This window comes from Vidua chalybeata, chromosome 4 (assembly GCF_026979565.1).
Source record: "Vidua chalybeata isolate OUT-0048 chromosome 4, bVidCha1 merged haplotype, whole genome shotgun sequence".
Lineage (NCBI taxonomy): Eukaryota > Metazoa > Chordata > Aves > Passeriformes > Viduidae > Vidua > Vidua chalybeata.
Genome location: NC_071533.1, coordinates 3,441,623 through 3,450,258, shown reverse-complemented (window position 1 = coordinate 3,450,258; position 8,636 = coordinate 3,441,623).

The following is an 8,636-nucleotide window of genomic DNA, read 5'->3' as shown; positions in this document are numbered from 1 at the left end:
TCCCTTCACATGCCCGTGTGGAGAAACACAAGTCCACACCCCAACAAACACCTCCACCTCCCAGCTCAGGGGAGGTTTCTCTAGCTCTGAAAACCCAGGCCTGGGCAGCATTTGAGCTGCTTGGAGAAAGGACACAGACTCGTTTTTCCAGTGATGACAAGCGATGCTTTGCTCTTTTCTGGGATCTGGCTCTCTGTTTTAAGTCGCAGCACTAAGTAAGCAATAGCAAAGGTATAGGATAATTTCTGTTAAAAACCTACTCCTGGCTCTGCAAACAGGAAGATAAAACTTCTCCACCTTCCTCAAGCACACCTCCACAAAGCCCCTTTAGTAGGACACACTGGTTAGGGCAGGCAGGACAACACAGAGGCAGGGGAAAGCACACAGGGCTTACAGGGAGGGTGTGCAGGGTGGAAACAGGGAGTGGAGACATCCTCCTCTGCTGGGAGAGGGCAAGAACATGTTAGACCATGTGTATCACAGCATCTTACCTTAAACATTCTTTTGACTTTTAAAGTACCCCCAACAGCCCCAGCCGGTGACTAAGGGAGAAGGCACACAGGGAGGTCAGAGAAAGGCAGAGTTTCCTGACACCAGTTCATTTCCAGGAGCACTTAGTCATTGCTGGGAAGTGCTGAGAGCAGCAGTTGTTCCCTAGTTCTTGCACAGAAAATCCCATCTTGCCCCTAGGCATGTGTCAGAGACTTTTTCCAGTGACCCATGAGAGCTGGGAGGCCACAGCAGACACTGGGTCCAAATGAGATGACAAAATCATCATCATCTGATTGTGACTCACTTCAAGAAACTTAGTTTTGGGAAATTAGCTTGGAGACCAACATCCCTCCCTGCCTGTTAATGATTTACATCCAGAATAAAATCCAGAATTTACATCCAGAAACTTTGGGTACAGGAGCTGTCTGCAAAACCCGGGGAGTTTTTCCATGGAAACTCATCCTGAAGGGTCCCTCCTTAGCTGCAGCACGGACCTTTCCCTGCTAAGTGGAGTCAGGACCTGTATGAAGTAACCTACAGGTCTTCAACATCAACTTTCTCATCACCAGTGTAGCAGTTATTTACTTTTTTACAGGGAGTCCCCCTTTACTTACTGTTACAGGGAGTTCTTGCACAGCAAGAACCACTCCTTTGCATTAATTACTATTATTCAGATGCGCTAATGAGAAACAGGAATAAAGGCAAAAATTTTCCAGGCAGCAAATGAGACTCCCAGATATGCCAAGCTACAGCAGCACTGGGTCTCTTGATGTTCCCCCACAGCCCTCCCTACAGCATCTTCCTTTCACTTCTGTTCTGGCTCATTTCAAAAAGCATAAAATTAAGCATGGAAGCATAAAAGAAGCAGATACAATGAGTAGCAGACTATTGCACAAAACTGATATCCAAGGAATTTCATTAAGGGGTCCCTCGACCCCATTTGGCTGAGAATTTTGGACAGTCAGAGCAAGGAGCTAGCACCAGTTTACTCAGGTTGGAACAGAGAAGGTGAACACTGACAGAGGGCAGAGCAGGAGAAAATGAAACACCAGGGTGGAAATACATAGTGGAAAAGGCAAGGCTGGAGAAACAGCAGTGGGAAAAAAGGGTTGAGGGGGGAGATGCCAATAGGGCAGAAAAGCTAGAAGGCTGGGAGGGAGAAAGATTGGAGCACAGGTAACTGAGGAAACTGGACTGGAAAATGCTGGAGTCCAGGATATCCCTCTGGCTGCCCTGGCTGTCTCGAGACCCTGTCAGGGAGCTCTGGGACCCTGGCATGAAGTCAAAAACACCTGTGGCTTCGATTTTAGCCCATGGGAAAAAACCGACAACTTTGTATGAGGAATTACAAGCCACAAGGGTTTGAGTAGTGTAGTAGCTGAATTAACACAGGGTGGAAAAGTAGAATTTTGGGGTTTTTAGAATGTGGTTCAGGGGTAAAAGATGGAGGGATTTGGGCATGTCCTCCCCTTCTTCTCCTTCGTCTTGTCCTCCATGTCTTGCTGTGATGGTGACACTTTTCTATTGGTTTAAGGTAGGGACACACTGTCCAGCATAGGTGATGGGTATTGGCACATTATTGTACACATAGGACACGTAGTTTTTAGCATAAAATATAAACACCACCCGAGGTGACAAACAGAATGCCATGGCCTCCTTGCTAGACAGAGCTCAGCAGATCAGAGAAAGAATGTTATAGATAAGGAAAAATAAACAACCTTGAGAAGCCGACCCTACATATTCCAACTCCTTCTTTGGCTGCACGGGCTGGGAAACGAGTACTTTTACAATCTTGGGGTCATGCTGACACTGCAGACCCTGAGAGAAAAGGGGGGGAGAAAGCAAAATAATGAAGTGAAATCGACTTCATAAGGCTGAGCTGGTCTGCCAGAGGCTGAGCTTAAGCAGAGGGAAAAAGCATGGCCCCAAGTCTCCTTGTCCCCCCAGCACCACACAGCCTACTGCACAAGTCTGTGGCAGTGGTCCCTGCTGGGGCAGCTCTGGCAGTGTCTGTACTCCTGCATCAACTCTGCTCTCATGAGCTTGATTGCTTAATCAATATATTATCCCCAAGAAATCAACTTTGCAAGCCCTGCCTTGAAGCTTGGTATGATCTGCACAAAAATGTTGAGTGTTAACTTCAATGCTTGTGGCACAAATCCTGGTGCTCATGCAGTGCTCTGAATTTCCACAGCTTGCCTAAGGGTGCCCCTGTTATTGCTGACACGTGCAGCCTACACTGCCATCAGGACTCCACTTAAATACAAGTCAACTGCAACTATTTTATCCAATTCCTCCCAAGGTAGAGAGCAGCAGTGCTGGCAAAGACAGAGGTAAAGAAATGTTGAGAAACTCTGCCTCATCACCAACCTTTTTAGTGTTCCTGGTGATTAACTCACCTCTCCTTTTTAACAGAGGGCAAATATTTCCTTTAGGTTTCTGCCTGTTGTTTATGTATTTAAAGAACCTTTTCTGGCAGTTTTCAACATCTCTGGCCAAATTAAATTCAAGCTGAATTTTTGCTTTTCTAACAGCATCTCTGCAGTTTTAGTAGTAGGAAGAGATGCTCCTCATCAAAGATATGGGATTATGACCTGTCCTAGACAAAACGTGTTTAACATCTGATAGCTGATCCACATCACCACTTCTCGCAGCAGCATCCCCTGGTCCCTGCCAGACAATCATTACATGCTTCTGTTAGGTTTCTTTTCTTTTCTGTAAATTTGAAGAGGACCTTCCCTTCCAGTAAATTACAGCTTTCCTTTTGCTTTCAGGCCCGTCTGCTGCTCATGTTTTCACGCAGCCCAAGCTGCTTGTGTTTGGCTTTTCCAAGACGCTGACTGAGGAGAAGGTTAAGCAGTTTAGTGGTTGAGTGGCTGGTACAAAAACAAACCTACAGATTTCTGATCCAGAACACCAAAACAACAGGGCATAGAGAAACAGCCCAGATGGGGCCAAGTATACGTGCTATTGCATTACACACCCTGGTGTTTATTTACAAAGCAAGCCAAGTCGGGCTGCCATCCCTCCTTAAACATGTACTTTTCATGCCCAGAAATTGTCCTTGGATCAAGTTTCTGGTAGGAGGAGTGTGTAAAGCAGCCATGCCTGCAGGATCTGTGGCCAGCAGGCTTCTCCAGCACATCTTCCCAGAGGTGAAACACAGGTATGAAGGACTTGTCCACAGCTGCTGTGAGATACCTGAGACAGCAGTGGGGGTTTGGCACCTGTGTTGCAGGCAGAGTGGGAGCTTCAGGCAAAGTTTATTAAGAGAAGCCCTCTCATTAAGTCAAAAGGTGTGGGAAGAACCCCCTTGCTTTTTGAATTCCTCGAAGAAGAGTTTAGTGTGGGATCCAGTCTTGAGCACCAGACTTTGTCAATGGTTTATGTCCAAAAGGTTATACAGGAGTAATTGAGCCTTTATACAACTTTATCCAGCAGCACAAAGGACGGCAAACCAAATATATTTATAAAAATAAAATGAATTATTTATTTAAATTGGTTGCAATAATAATAATAATATTATTCAAAAAGGGGTTAATCAGAATCATTTACAGCTAGGTAGCTATAACTACTAGTATAGTGCACTGGTTTTGAAGCAATATTGAAGCAGTTATAATAAAGCAATTACATTGAAGCAATTATGTTCTTAAGCTTACAGGCTTTTTAGAAGCAGCAGAGCTTCATAGAAGCTGGCAGTGCTCCTGTCATCAGCTGACAATCATCAGTGGAACATTGTAACCAGGGACAAAACAAGGAGCAGCTTGGGCCATAAACAACGAATACAAACAAATTATTCTCAAAGAAAATAGTTGTCTTTGGATGTGTGCACAACCTGCTGCTCTTTCAACCTTCAAAGCACTGAAATGATGGTATTTTTAGCAAAATTGGACAGCTGGGTCTGTCCTAAGAAACAGAAGACTTCTCACCCCAAGCAGTGCCTGTTTCCCTTCCCCTATTAAAACACATGCTATCACAAGAACTACAAAGTTTACGCCTTCAGCATTTTCCCCCAAAAATCAATTACTACAGTGTGATGAAAAGAACAAGCACTTCTGAGTGATCAAAACAAGGGTTTTATTTCCACCTGTTAAAAGAAATGTCTGCCTACCAGCAGAATCCAACATAGATGAACAGACTTGATTATATTTAAATAAATTAAAATTTATTTATAATTAAATTCGGAGAAAATGGAACTTTATGCAACAAAAACTATATATACATAGAAAAAAAAAAAAAACAACAACCTCATTATACCACCTATCCCCCCAAATCCATCTAAGACTGTCTTGAAAAATAGAAGTACTTATATATAAATGGGATGGTATTGTCCTGGAGTGAGATCTGTCCTGCAGGTTGGGCAAAAGCTGGCAGTCTGAAGGGCAAAAGGGAGGCACTGACTGCAGAAGACATGGCCACACAGTGTTGACAAAATCAGCCGTCCACTTTGCACAATCTGGGAGAAAGGAAACCACAACATGAAAGAATTTGAGTTAGCTGCTTTACTGGAAGCAGGCAAATAGGACTTGGAGTATCTGCAATCTGTCAGTTACTGCTGAATACTGAGGAACACGTAGGTCTGGCAGTGCCTCCTTGGCAAGGGTTTCTCCCTGTGCGTACACCAACAAGAAATAACTTCTAGAGCTCCAAAGCAAGGTCTGTGCTTCAAACCAGCTGCCCACAGCATCCCACATCAGCCAGCTCGGTTGTGCAGCTCCTCTTGTTCCCCATTCCCCTCCCACAAAGCTGGAAAGATGACAACAGGTGGGTCCTTACCTGTGGGTAAAAATCCATGCAGATCAGGCACCTATTAGTACCTACTGGCCAAGCACTAGGGAGAACAGAACCAGAAAGAACATGCAGCTGTTTATGTCACTACACTGAGGGTCACTGGCACATAAAATGTCACGTAATCTCCAGCTGCACTGAGCAGCCATGACACATTTCCTTTGGAGAACTCTGCATATCCTTAACTCTCTCAGTTTGCTGTATGTAATAACGAGCGTGGGTCTCCCAGTGGAAGGAGCATCTTGGTTTTCACTGGGAGAAGGATGCAGTCAGGCACCCTGCTCTAGGATCTGAAGTATCAGCAGCCTCCAGCATTGGGCAGTCTATGTAGGGCAGCATTTATGTCCAACAGGTCATCAATAACAGTTTTGTAACTAAAGCATTGAACTGTCCTCTGGGAAGTATTAGTTCTAGAATGGAACAAAGCCTGACACTACAGAGTAACACTGCAGACAGCTCTGGAAAGAAGGATTTTCTTTGCTCAGGTTCCCAGAGAACCTCAGGAAGTGAGAAACCCACAGTTCACTGGCCAGAGATTGTCAGCTCTGTACTTTCCAAAATCAGGGGTACCCTGATGATCAGAGCAAGGCCCAAAAAGCAATTTAAGAAGCGTGAATGTAGTATAGGATGTTGTTTAACAAAGTATTCAGCTGCAAGGCAATTGCTCTCCAAAGAAACCTTGCAGACCAGTCCCTCTAAAGCCACCATGAGGATGCAGGGAAATAGGCAAGGATTACCAAAAGAGGCCCCAAACAGATTGTAATATTGGTTAATAATATTTTTTACTTATGTCACTGAGATTTGCATTTTACTCCATGTGTCAAAATGTGCCTTTACTTGACTATAGCAATGGTTCTGACTTCAGAGTATGTTTTCCAAAATGTTTACAGGGAAGTGCTGGTGGATGGTCTACTAGAGACTGTTCAGAGTAAGTAAAAACATTTTTGAACCCCCCTGATAATAGGCAGTTCTGTGTGGCTTCTTCTGCAGAAATAAAACCCAAGTTTCTTATTGCTGGGGCTGCTTTTCACCCTCCTCAATGGCAATGAGGCAAAGGATGGAGGCTTTGGGGCATCTTCCATCATCCAAAACCTGGATATACTCAGACCCCCTGCAGTTGCCCAGCCTTGACTGCCAGCTTAGGAGCAGGAGGGCTGAGCACTGGGAAGAAGGGTTTGCCGGGGGTGTGCACAGTATTTCAGTCCCTCTCAGTCCCTGGTCTTAGGCATGGGATGAAGATGGGTCTCACTGAGTAACTACAGCAGGAGAGGAGGAGAATCATTATTGTACTGTAGCCATGCTCCGTCTCTTTTGAGAGGTGCTTTCAACTGCTCCCTCTGCCTGTCTGCTTTTGCCCTCCTCTGAAAAACCATGGCGTTACAACGGGGAAGGCATCCTTGTCTCTCTGGGCGGTTCCCGCTACCACCCCACAGTCAAGGAAACATCTGAGAAGGGCAGTTTGTGATGGGCACCACTTGCCCCCTCCATACAGCCAGCATTGATTTCTGTAGCTGAAAACATACAGTTCAAAATTCCATTTGAATGGTTCCTCAAAGCGCATCATTGGCTTTTAGACTTCTTTTAAAAAGCCTTTTAGCAGTTCTTTGCAACCTCGCTGGCCTGAAGCAGCAGTGTGTACCCATACTTGCCTGGCCACATGACTAGAGCATTCATGAGAGTAGCTGGGATTTTTAGGGACAATTTATTTTTTGTTCTGTACCCTCAGACAGCACATATCACTCTTCACTTGGGTTCACATACTTAAAGGGTGGGATGAATGACCTTAAATCACTTCAGCAACAGCCTCTGCTGTCCCAGAGTGAAGAAATACCTGTAGATAAATCACTGCTGCCCTTGATAAAAACAAAACAAAACAAAACAACAAACAAACAAAAAACCCCACAAGGAACATAATGTAAATGTATATTTATTAAAAGTCTAAATGAAATCTTTTCTCAAAAACACACAGCTCAGCAGAGCCAAAGAGCAAAGGGCCACAGAAGAACCTCTCCCAGACCTGGTGACTACCTCTAGCTCAGCTGTAAGATTGCTGTGGGTATTTGAGCATGAGGGATGGGCAGTGTCACACTGCCAACCCCCTTCCTGCCAGCCCTCATCTGCTCACCCTTCACTGCAAGGAAAAACCAGTTCTCTGCTTTGCTCCAATACTCTGGGAAAATCTTTTCCTAGGGAAACGTGCAGTTTTTGTATTCAGTGGCCTCTTGTGCTATTTGGCAGGTGTTTTGAAAGAGCAGGACCAGGCAGCATTGTGGTGCTGAGCAGGGGACTCAGGGTGAGTGTACCAAAACACTGCACTCTCCCAGACATAGAGCCAGAGTCACAGCACAAAAATTCCAGGTGCTTTCGCAGCAAGTGTGCAAGGAGGTAATGCTGGTATGCCATTTATACCTGAACTAGCCAGTTTTATACCTAACCTTACCATTCAGGCAGAGCTCCCCAGGACCTCGGGGAAGCAGTGGGACAAGACGCCAGCATCAGGCAGAACTAGGCATCACTCGACAGGCACAAAACATTCCCAGCAACAGGCTTTTTATTCCACTAGATGGTGCCCAGCCCTTGCTTAAAGATGTTGCTTAATCCTTTGGACAAGCATATGGTCAGGACTGAGGATGGAGGGACCTTGGTGCTACGCTGGGGTTCCAAACCCCTTAGTTCTAACCCTGTCAGCGGTGAGACCCCAAAACCACTCTCTTCATTTGCCAGGTAATTATTCTGAGCCCTAAACCCCCAGAGCATTGCCATAGTCCATAAATCCAGGGGTGTGATGTGCCGTGGCAGTTCTAGGGGTGAGCCATCCAGCCCAGACTGGCAGCAGCCCTGCAGCACCTGTTAGTCTGAGCCGGGTGGGCCAGCATGGGAGGTCCATGAGCCCTTGGGGGTCTTCTGCATGCTGCCCCGAGCCTGGGAAGCTGCAGGCAAATCCCTGCCACAGACTGCCTAAATCTCCATGTCCCTGCAGCAACAGGGACCAAGCTACACAGAGCAGCTTCCCCAGAGACACCAGGACCTAATGTTCTGGTGGGGGCCATGGTGGGCACATGGAATTTTTGACTTTTCCTCCTGGAGAGCATGAGCAGTAGCAAAGCAGAGTCCCAAGAGCTGGTGGCAACTGATAGCGCCAGTGAGACACAGTGTCCTGGTGTTCCAGCATGAATCAATAGTGTATGATCCCTAAGTACCAAGTTGCTGCAAAAAGCTATGGATGTTTCATCCCTGGAAGCGTTCAAGGCCAGGTTGGATGGGACTTTGAGCAACCTGGTCTAGAGAGTGGCATCCCTGCCTGTGTCAGGGGAGTTGGAACTAGATGATCTTTATGGTCCCTTCCAACCCAAACC